This window comes from Phacochoerus africanus, chromosome X, assembly GCF_016906955.1.
Source record: "Phacochoerus africanus isolate WHEZ1 chromosome X, ROS_Pafr_v1, whole genome shotgun sequence".
Classification (NCBI taxonomy): domain Eukaryota; kingdom Metazoa; phylum Chordata; class Mammalia; order Artiodactyla; family Suidae; genus Phacochoerus; species Phacochoerus africanus.
This window is the reverse complement of record NC_062560.1, coordinates 45,331,868-45,344,196: the sequence shown is the minus strand read 5'-3', so window position 1 is coordinate 45,344,196 and position 12,329 is coordinate 45,331,868.

The following is a 12,329-nucleotide window of genomic DNA, read 5'->3' as shown; positions in this document are numbered from 1 at the left end:
CCTGGGTCAGTTTCTGGACCCCCTTGGAGGGAAGTGGAGCCTAGGCAGAGAATAGAAATGCAGCTGAGCTGGGTGGGAGAGATCAGAATTCAGGACTTTGGTCTAGCAGGCATGGTACTGGAGAGAAAAGAGTCTTGTAGAGGCAGACTTCCCGACATCACTGTAGGCGATGCTTTAGGTTTTGGGCCAAATATTAGGCTGTGCAGGCTTAGAGTGAGACACTGCAAAATGAAGCAGAGATCAGTTCTGGGCTTATAGGAACTGAACGGATGCTTGCACAGTTCTGGGAGACTTCGGTATTTTGACCAGACTGAGTGGAGAACCTTTACCCATTAGTATGCCACTCAGAAACAGACACTCCGGAAATACCATGCCTTAAGAAGAAGCTGCTTCAGCTCTAGAGTAAGGGGTTACTAGAGACCTTCTCCAAAATATCTTAAAAACATGCCTCAGGAGTTCCCGTCATGGCGCAGTGGTTAACGAATCCGACTAGGAACCATGAGGTTGCGGGTTCGGTCCCTGCCCTTGCTCAGTGGATTAACAATCCGGCGTTGCCGTGAACTGTGGTGTAGGTTGAAGGTGCGGCTCGGATCCCGCGTTGCCGTGGCTCTGGCGTAGGCCAGTGGCTACAGCTCCGATTCGACCCCTAGCCTGGGAACCTTCATATGCCACGGGAGCGGCCCAAAGAAATAGCAAAAAGACAAAAAAAAAAAAAAAAAAGCCTCAAAAAGATCAAGCTGAATAGTGTGATTTAGAATGTATGCAGATGTAGTATACATAACAATAACACAGATGGAGTTCCTGTTGTGGCTCAGCGAAAACGAATCTGACTAGCATCCATGAGGACGCAGGTTCGATCCCTGGCCTGGATCAGTGGGTCAAGGATCCAGCGTTTCTGTGAGCTGTGGTCACAGATGGGGCTCAGATCTGGCGTTGCTGTGGCTCTGGCGTAGGCTGGCAACTACACCTCTGATTTGACCCCTAGCCTGGGAACCTCCATATCCCGAGGGTGCAGCCCTAAAATAAAATTTTAAAAAAGGTGATTATTAAAATAATAATAAAAATAACAATAACACAAAGGACAGGATTTGAGTAATGAAAATATACTTTTTAAGGGTTTCCATCTCATATGAAATGGTACAATATTAACTTTGAGTGGACTGTGATAAATTAAGGATGCATTTGTAATCACCATGACCCTTTAAAGAAAATAATGAAAAGAGTTACAGTTGAAAAGCCAATAGAAGAATAACAATTTTGAGTTCCCATAGCGGATCTGTGGCATAAGAACCTGACTAGTATCCATGAGGATTTGGGTTCGATCCCTGGCCTCCCTCAGTGGGTTAAGCATCTGGCATTGCTGTGAGCTGTGGTGTAGGCCGGCAGCTGCAGCTCCAATTCGACTCCTAGCCTGGGAACTTCCATATGCTGTGGGTGCAGACCTAAAAAAGACCAAAAAAAAAGTTATTGTGACTGTATTCCATATGTTAAAGAAGCAAGAGGAGTTCCCATTGTGGCACAGTGGAAATGAACCCAACTAGTAACCATGAGGTTTTGGATTTGATCCCAGGCCTTGTTCAATGGGATAAGGATCCCACGTTGCTATGGCTGTGGTGTAGGCCGGCAGCTATAGCTCTAATTCAGCCTCTAGTCTGGGAACCTCTATATGCCGCAAGTGCAGCCCTAAAAATGCAAAAAAAAAAAAAAAAAGGAGGCAAGAGGAAAGATTGGATATGTTTATCAGAAACATGAAACATATATAAAAGACGCAAATTGAACTTCTAGAAGTGAAAACAGCAACATCTGGTTTTACAAGTACACTGAATGAGATTAATGGCAGATTAGATATTCTAAAGGAAGAGATTAGTGAATTTGAAGATGTAGTGATAAACTATCCAAAAGGAAACAGAGGAAAAAAAGACTTTAAAAGTTATAATTTTGGGAAGTTCCTGTCGTGGCTCAGTGGTTAACGAATCCGACTAGGAACCATGAGGTTTTGGGTTTGGTCCCTGGCCTCGCTCCGTGGGTTAAGGATCCGGTATTGCTGTGAGCTGTGGTGTAGGCCGGCGGCTACAGCTCCAATTAGACCCCTAGTCTGGGAACCTCCATATGCTGCAGGTGTGGCCCCAGAAAAGACAAAAAAGACTAAATAAATAAATAAAAATAAAAGTTCTAATTTTGGAGTTCCTGTTGTGGCTCAGAGGAAACAAATCCAGCTAGTATTCATGAGGATGCAGGTTCAATCTCTGGCCCGCCCTCAGTGGGCTAAGGATCCAGCATTGCCATGAGTTGTGGGGTAGCTTGCAGACACAACTCCGATCTGAGGTTGCTGTGGCTGTGGCTGTGGCCGGCAGCTGTAGCTCTGATTCAACCCCTAGCCTGGGAACTTCCCTATGCCATGGTGTGGCCCTAAAAAGCAAAAAAAAAAAAAAAAAAAAGGTTACCATTTTAATAGCCAAAAAGTAGAAACAATCCAAATGGCCATCAACTGGTAAATCAAAGTGGTATATTCATATAACGGAGCGCTCTTCAGCAAGAAAAATGAAGCATTGATCCATCCCACAACTTAGAAAAGCCTTTAAAACATTGTGCCAAATAAGTAAAACCAGTCACCAAAGATCACATGTTCTATGATTCCATTTGTGACACATCCAGAATAGGCAAATCTATTGAAACAGAAAGTAGATTAGTACTTAGAGTTGGAGAGGAATGAGGATTGACTGCTAATGGGTAGAGAGTTTCTGTTTGGGATTGTTGTCAGAACTTGGCCTCTGTCCACGGATGCTGAATAGAAACTCGGAGACAGAGTTTTTGGGTGAAGGAGAAAAAAAAACAGACGTATTGCTTTGCCAGGCAAAGGAGGCCACAGCAGCTAAAGCCCTAAAGACGGTGCCCTCCTTTGGGAGAGAATAGGAAGTGGTTTTATTTTGATTTATTTATTTTTATTTTTATTTTTGGCTTTTTAGGGCCACGCCCATGGCATATGGAGGGTCCCAGGCGAGGGGTCGAATCGGAGCTACAGCTGCTGGCCTACACCACAGCCATGGCAATGCAGGATCCGAGCCCCATCTGCGACCTACACCACAGCTCATGGCAACGCCGGATCCTGAACCCACTGAGCGAGGCCATGGACCGAACCCACTTCCTCCTGGATACTAGTCAGGGTTTGTTACCACTGAGCCACAACAGGAACTCCCAGGAGGTGGTTTTATACTTTGGGAGTGGAAAATAGAGCCCCGGATAAGGATCAGTGGTAGATGCAAGCTTTCATTCTTCTTCAAAGGTGGTGTTTAGTAGCCCCAGGACTGGTTCTGATGGTCCCGGTTTTCATTTGTTGGGCTTTTAGGATTCTTTTTTTTTTTTTTTGTCTTTTTGTCCTTTTTAGGGCCACACCCGCGGCTAGGGGGTTCCCAGGCTAGGGGTCCAATCGGAGCTACAGCAGCCAGCCTACGCCAGAGCCACAGCAACGCAGGATCCGAGCTGAGTCTGTGACCTGCACCACAGCTCATGGCAACGCCAGATCCTTAACCCACTGAGCAAGGCCAGGGATCGAACCTGCAACCTCATGGTTCCTAGCTGGATTCGTTTCCGCTGAGCCACGACGGGAACTCCTGTTGGGGGTTTTAGTTTTGCAGAAAAACTCAAAGATATCGTTATGTAAAGTCCTTGAGGAAGATTCAGGACCTGCCCCAAGGCTCCACTGCCTTTTCTCCCTCAGTTGTCTCAGCATCCCCTCCCTTCCCTGATTGGCAACTCTTTGAACCTGCCCTTTGCAACTCAGAAAAGGTCATGGAGGCTGAAGGTTATTCCCTAAAAATAAGACATGGGGAACACAGAAAGTCTTCTGCCTAGGATGATGAAAATATCCTAAAATTGTGGTGATGTTTGCAAAACCCTGAATGTATTTTTTTTCCTTCTTTTTGTCTTTTGTTGTTGTTGTTGCTATTTCTTGGGCCACTCCCGCGGCATATGGAGGTTCCCAGGCTAGGGGTTGAATTGGAGCTGTAGCCACCGGCCTACGCCAGAGCCACAGCAACGCGGGATCCGAGCCTCGTCTGCAACCTACACCACAGCTCACGGCAAAGCCGGATCATTAACCCACTGAGCAAGGGCAGGGACCGAACCCGCAACCTCATTGTTCCTAGTTGGATTCGTTAACCACTGCGCCACGATGGGAACTCCTGAATGTATTTTTTTCAAAATTGGGGAGTTCCCATTGTGGTGCAGCAGAAACAAATCTGACTAGTATCCGTGAGGATGCGGATTCAATATCTGGCCTCGTTCAATGGGTTGGGGATTCAGCATTGCCATGAGCTGTGGTGTAGGTTGCAGATGCAGCTTGGATCCTACATTGCTGTGGCCGTGGTGTAGGCCGGCAGCTGAAGCTCTGATTCAACCCCTAGCCTGGGAACGTCCATATGCCTTGGAGGCAGCCCTAAAGAGCAAAAAACAAACAAAATTTAAAAATTGAATCACACACTTTAAATTGGCGAATGGTATGGCATGTAAATTGTATCTCAATAAAGATGTTAAAAAAGAAAAAAAAAGTGGAATTCTCTTGTGGCACAGCAAGATAAGAATCCGGCATTTTCGCTGCAGCAGCTTGGGTCACTGCTGTGATATGGGTTTGATCCCTGCTCCAGGAACTTCTACATGCCTCAGCTGCATTAAAAAAAAATTAAAAATTAAAACAAAAAAATTTTTTTTGCCTGGAGTTTCCATTGTGGTGCAGTGGAAAAGAATCCGACTAGGAACCGTGAGGGTGTGGGTTCAATCCCTGGCCTCAATCAGTGGGTTAAGAATCCGGTGTTGCCTTGAGCTATGGTGTAGGTCAAAGACACAGTTTGGGTCCTGCATTGCTGTGGCTGTGGTAGCGGCAGCTCTAGCTCCAATTCGACCCCTAGCCTGGGAACCTCCATATGCCACGAGTGCAGCCCTAAAAAAAAGCAAAAAAAAAAAAATTTTAGCCTTTGTTTAAGGCCGCACCTGTGGCATACGGAAGTTCCCAGGCTAGGGGTGGAATTGGAGCTGCAGCTGCTGACCTACACTACAGCTCACAGCAATGCTGGATCCTTAACCCACTGAGCGAGGCCAGGGATCGAATTCCTATCCTCATGGATACTAGTCAGGTTTCTAACCTGCGGAGCCACAATGGGAACTCCCTAAAACAAAATTTTTAAAGATGCTAGCATGTAATTCTTCTCATAAAGAGTTCAAAAGAAAAGTTACATGAATATAGAAGAAAAAGAAAAGAAAAGCCGAAGGAATTTATCACTCGCAGATCTGCAGAAATGATAAAGGTAATGCTTCTTATAGAACGAAAATGATACCATGCGAAAACTTAGATCTATACAAAAGAATGATGAACACCAGAATTTATAACTACACGGGTAAACAGTAAGGCTTTTCCTTATTATTGAAATATTTTTTAAAAAGCAACATACTATTTGAAGCGAGAGAGGTCATCATATCATGAGCTTTAGCACATGTAGAGGAGTTCCCACTGCGGTGCAGTGGGTTAAGGATGTGGAGGTGCCACAGCTGTGGCATATGTCACAGCAATGGCTTGGATTTGTTCCTTGGCTCAGGAACTTTCAGATGCCATGGGTGTGGAAAAAAAAAAAAGAAAAACCCGACATGTAAAAGTAAAATGTATGGCCAAAGAATGGCACAAATATTGGGAAGGGAGAAATGGAAATACAGTGTTATAAGTTTCTTATACTATACATACAATAGTACACTGTCCTTGGATGGCAGATTGTAAAAAAAGTTAAAGATGAGGAGTTCCTGTCGTGGCGCAGTGGTTAACGAATCCAACTAGGAACCATGAGGTTGCGGGTTCGATCCCTGGCCACGCTCAGTGGGTTAAGGATCTGGCAGTGCCGTGAGCTGTGGTGTAGGTTGCAGACGCGGCTCGGATCCTACATTGCTGTGGCTCTGGTGCAGGCCAGCAGCTACAGCTCCGATTCGACTCCTAGCCTGGGAACCTCCATATGCCACGGGAGTGGCCCAAGAAATGGCAAAAAGACAAAAAAAAGCAAAAACAAACAAAAAAAACAACAGTTAAAGATGAATCATAAGTTTAAAAAGTTAAAGTTAAACCCTAAAACAAATACTAATAAGATAAAGAGTTGTAACTAATAAATCGACAAAGGAGATAAAATGCTGTCATAGAAAACACTCAATAAATCAATCCAAAAGAAGGCCAAAAAAGAAAGTAGAAACATGGGCGTTCCTGTTGTGGCTCAGCAGTAACGAACCCGACTAGTATCCCCGAGGATGTGGGTTCAATCCTTGGTCTTGCTCAGTGGCCGAAGGTGGCCAAGAGAGAGTAGCCTCTCTCTCTTTAAGGATCTGGCCTTACCATAAGCTGTGGTGTAGGTCACAGACAAGACTCGGATCCGCGTTGCCATGGCTGTGGTGTAGTTCAGTGGCTATAGCTCCGATTTGATCTCTAGCCTGGGAACCTCCATATGCTACGGATACGGTCCTAAAAAGACAAAAAAAAAAAAAAGAAAAAGAGATTTGGAGGAAAGGAGAGGAAATAAATTAAAAAAAAAGAAAGCAGAAACAAAGAAAAGATAGGACAAATAGAAAATAAATAGTAAGGAGTTCCCGTTGTGGCGCAGTGGTTAACGAATACGACTAGGAACCATGAGGTTGCGGGTTCGGTCCCTGCCCTTGCTCAGTGGGTTAACGATCCGGCGTTGCCGTGAGCTGTGGTGTAGGTTGCAGACTCGGCTCGGATCCCGCGTTGCTGTGGCTCTGGCGTAGGCCGGTGGCTATGGCTCCAATTCAACCCCTAGCCTGGGAAACTCCATATGCCGCAGGGGCGGCCCAAGAAATAGCAAAAACACACACACACACACACACACACAAAGAAAATAAATAGTAAGATGGTAGATTTAAACCCAACTTGGTCAACAATCTAATAACAGAGATTCAAAATAAGTGACCTAAAGGAGTTCCCGTCGTGGTTCAGTGGTTAACGAATCTGACTAGGAACCATGAGTTTTCGGGTTCCATCCCTGGCCTTGCTCAGTGGGTTAAGGATCTGGCGTTGATGAGCTGTGGTGTAAGTCACAGACACGGCTCGCATACCACATTGCTGTGGCTCTGGTGTAGGCCGGTGGCTACAGCTCCAATTAGACCCCTAGCCTGGGAACCTCCATATGCCACGGGAAGCACCCCTAGAAAAGGAAAAAAAAAAAGACAAAATAAGTGATGTAGAAACAGACAGGATTGCACAGAGAAGTAGACACATCTTTGAATAAAGTCAGAGATTTCAGCACTCCTCTCTCAATGAATGATAGAACAATCAGACAGAAAATCCAGTAAACAGAAAATCAGTAATGATGTAGGAGACTGAATCAAGGAGTATCAACCAACTGGACCTGACTGACATAGAAGATTCCACTCAGCAAATACAGGATACACATTCCTTTCAGGTGCATGTAGAATATTTTCCAAGATAGAACATATTCGGGGTCATAAAACAAATTTCTGGGAATCTCAGGAGTTCCCTGCATGGCTCAGCGGTTAACAAACCTGACTAGGATCCATGAGGATTCAGGTTCGATCCCTGGACTCACTCATAGGGTTAAGGATCTGGTGTTGCCATGAGCTGTGGTATAGGTTGCAGACTCGGCTTGGATCCTGCATTGCTGTGGCTGTGGTGTAGGCGGCAGCTGCATCTCTGAATTGAACCCTAGCTGGGAACTTCCATATGCCGTGGGTGTGACCCTAAAAAGCAAAAAAAAAAAAAAAAAAAAAAAAAAAAAAAATTCAGAAATCTCAAAGGATTCTCATCATACTGTATTCTCTGACCACAGTGGATTTAAATTAGAAACCAATGAAGAAGAAAACAGAAACAAATACACAAAAAACAAAAAAAGAAACCAATGAAGAAAGTAGATCTGTCAAGTCCCCAAATATTTGGAAATAATACATCTCTAGATGGGTCAAAGAGGAAATCAAAAGGTAAATCATAAAGTGAATTTTAAGGGGAAATTATGAAATAAACTGAATAAGTGAAAACATGTCAGAATTTATGTGATGCAGCTTAGGCAATACTTAGTGGGAAATTTATAGCACAAAAATGCCTGTATTAGGAGTTCCCTCATGGCCTAGCAGTTAAGGAACTGGTGTTGTCACTGCTGTGGCTCGGGTTTGATCCCTGGCCAGGAACTTCTGCATGCTGTGGGAATGGCCAAAATAAAATGCATATACATTTTTTTGGTGGAAAAAATGCATACATATTTTTAAAAGGTGGAAACAACTCAAGGGTCCATCAACAGATGAATAAATAAACAAAATGAGGTCTGATACATATAACGGATTATTATCCAGCATAAAAAGTATGAAATTCTTTTTTTTTTTTTTTTGTCTTTTTAGGGCCTTGCCTTCGGCATGTGGAAGTTCCCAGGCTAGGAGTCAAATCCGAGCTGTAGCAGCCAGCTTACACCACAGCCACAGCAGTGCCAGATCCGAGCCACATCTGTGCCCTATACCACAGCTCACAGCAATGCCGGATCCTTAACCCACTGAGACAGACCAGGGATCAAACCCGCATCCTCATGAATACTACATGGGTACTAGTTGGGTTCGTTTCCACTGTGCCACAACGGGAACTTGGACAAATATTGTATAATTTTTTTTTGTCTTTTTGTCTTTTTAGGGCCACACCCGGGGCATGTGGAGGTTCCCAGGCTAGGGTCTAATCTGAGCTGTAGCCCCTGGCCGACACCACAGCCACAGCAACGCCCTATCCTTAACCCACTGAGCAAGGCCAGGGATCGAACCCACAACCTCACGGTTCCTAGTCAGATTCATTTCTGCTGTGCCACGACGGGAACTCCCTGATTCCATTTTTATGAAGTATCTAGGCTGTGCACATTCCCAAAGTCAGAAAGTAGAATAGAGATTACTAGGGTTTGAATGTTGGAGGAAAACAGGGAGGTATTGCTTAATAGGGTACAGAGTTTCTGCTTGGGATGATGAAAACGTTTTGGAAATACAGTCGTGGTGGTTACCTAACACCGTGGGTGTTTTTGGTGCTACTGAATTGTACACTTAAAAATGCTTTTAACCATAATATGGTAAATTTTTATGTCATGCATATTTTATCACGATTTACAAAATAGAATAATAGAACATTATGAACGTATGTACAACAATAATTCTGGCAACAAATTTCATGAAAGACACAAAATACCAGAGTTCCCATAGTGGCTCAGCAGTTAAGGAACCTGACTAGCATCCATGAGGACACAGGTTCGATCCCTGGCCTCGCTCAGTGGGTTAAGGATCCAGCACTACCGTGAACTGTGGTGTAGGTCAAAGAAGGGACTCGGATCCCGTGTTGCTGTGGCTGTCGTGTAGGCCAGCGGCTACAGCTCCGATTGGACCCCTAGCCTGGGAACCTCCGTATGCCGCAGGAGCGGCCCTAAAAGACAAAAAACAAAACAAACAAACAAACAAAAACACAAAATACCAATGCCCACTCTGGAAGAGATAGATAACATGAATAATACTGTATCTATTAAAGAAATTGAATCTGTGATAAAATATTTTCTCACAAGGGAAATTCCAGGCCCCAGGGGCTTCCTTGGGAATTCTGCGAAATACTTGAGGAATGAATAATATCAATTATATACAAATTCTCCCAGAGGAGGGGATATTTCCCAACTCATTGTATGATACTAGCATTACTCTGATACCAAAGCAAAGAATATTACATATAAGAAAACTATATTGAACTATTCACAGGGACGCAAAGTTTTTAACAACATTTTAATAAATCTAATCCAACCACACATACAAAAGATAATACATCAAAACAAAGTTGATACCCAGCCATTAAAAGGAATGAAATACCGACATTTTTAGCAACATGGATGGACCGAGAAACTATCATGCTAAGTGAAGTCAGGCAGACAATGAGACACCAACATCGAATGCTTTCAATGACATGTGGAATCTGAAAAAAAGGTCACAGTGAACTTCTTTGCAGAACAGACTTTGAAAACCTTATGGTTTCTCAAGGAGACAATTTGGGGGGTGGGGGGATGTGCTGGGGTTGTGGGATGGAAATCCTATAAAATTGGATTGTGATGATCATTGCACAACTATAAGTGTAATAAATTCATTGAGTAATAAAGAAAAAAAGAAAGTTGAGGTCTTCCTGTCATGGCACAGTGGAAATGAATCTGAATAGGAATCCTGAGGTTTTGGGTTTGATCCCTTGCCTTGCTCGGTAGGTTAAGGATCTGGTGTTGCCATGAGCTGTGGTGTAGGTCAAAGATACAGCTCGGATCTGACGTTGCTGTGGCTATGGCGTAGGCAGGCAGCTATATCTCCGATTTGATCTGATTTGACCCCTAGCCTGGGAACCTCCATATGCCGTGAAAGCGGCCCTAAAAAAAAAGAAAAAAAAACCCCACAAGGTTGAATTTACTCCAAGAAAGAAAAAAACGTGAGGAGTTCCCTGGTGGCTCAGGGGGTTAAGGATCCGGCGTTGTCACTGTTGTGGCTTGGATCGCTGCTGTGGTGAATGCTGCTGTGGCACAGGTTTGATTGCTGGCCCAGAAACTTCCACATGCCACAACTGTGGCCCTCCGAAAAATATTTTTTAAAGTTTGTTTGTTTGTTTGTTTGTTTGTTTTTTCTTTTTAGGGCTATACCTGCAGCATATGGAGGTTCCCAGGCTAGGAGTCTAACCAGAGCTACAGTGGCCGGCCTACACCACAGCTCATGGCAATGCTGGATCCTTAACCCACTGAGTGAGGCCAGGGATCGAACGTGAAACCTCATGGTTTCTAGTTGGATTCATTTCCACTGCACCACAACGGGAACTCCAAAAGATTATTTTATTTTATTTCCTCAATAGATTATTTTTTTTCTACTGTACAGCATAGTAACTCAGTTACACATACATGTATACGTTCCTTTTTCTCACATTATCATGCTCCATCACAAGTGACTAGACAGTTCCCAGTGCTACACAGCAGGATCTCATTGCTAATCCATTCCAAAGGCAATAGTTTGCATCTATTAACCCGAGATTCACAGTCCATCCCACTCTCTCCCCCTTCCCCTTGGCAACCACAGGTCTAATATACGGCACAAATGAACCTTTCACAGAAAAGAAAATCATGGACTTGGACAAAAGATTTTTTTCTTGTTGTTTTTTTTGCCATTTCTTGGGCTGCTCCCATGGCATATGGAGGTTCCCAGGCTAGGGGTCGAATCGGAGCTGTAGCCACCGGCCTACACCACAGCCACAGCAACACGGGATCTGAGCCGCGTCTGCGACCTACACCACAGCTCACGGCAATGCTGGATCCTTAACCCGCTGAGCAAGGCCAGGGATCGAACCCGCAACCTCATGGTTCCTAGTTGGATTCGTTAACCACTGAGCCACAACGGGAACTCCTGGACAGAAGATTTTTTAAAAAAGAAAGAAAAAATGTGATTATCTCAAAGATGCAGAGAAAACATTTGACAAAATCTACCACTCATTCCAGGTGTTTTAAAAAAAGAAACTCTCAGAAAACTAGAACTAAAAGGTAATAACTTCTCAACACGATAAAGAGCATTTATGAAAATACTGATAGTAACATCAAAATTAAGACTGAATGCCTTTCCTGGTAAAATCATGTGCAAAGCAAGGATGTGGACTCTCTCATCACTTCAGTTCAATATTATCCTGGAGGTTCTAGCCAGTGGCATCTGGCAAGAAAGAAATCAAAGCCATGAAGATTGGAAAGGGAGAGGCGAAGCTGTTTTATTCAAAGATGACATGCTCGTCTGTGTAGAAAATCATATGGAATCTACAAACAAGCTATTAGAACCCACAAGCGACCTTAGCAAGATTGCAGGATACAAGGATCAATATACTACATTTAATTGTATTTCTATATACTTGTAATTACCCATAGCAAATTTAAAATTCCAAATATGATTTATAATAATGTCAAAAATAATGTGCAAGATCTGTGTGCTGAGTACAAAACTTTGCTGAGAGAAATTAAAGATGGAACTAAATGGAGAGAGGCACATATTCACAGATCAGAAGACTCAATTTTTTTTCTTTGTCTTTTTGCCTTTTCTAGGGCTGCTCCTGCGGCATATGGAGGTTCCCAGGTTAGGGGTCGAATCAGCTGTAGCTGCCCAGCCTACACCAGAGCCACAGCAACGCAGGATCCGAGCCGTGTCTGTGATCTACACCACAGCTCATGGCAACGCCAGATCCTTAACCCACTGAGCCAGACCAGGGATCTAACCCACAACCTCGTGGTTCCTTAGTTGGATTCGTTTACACAGTGCCA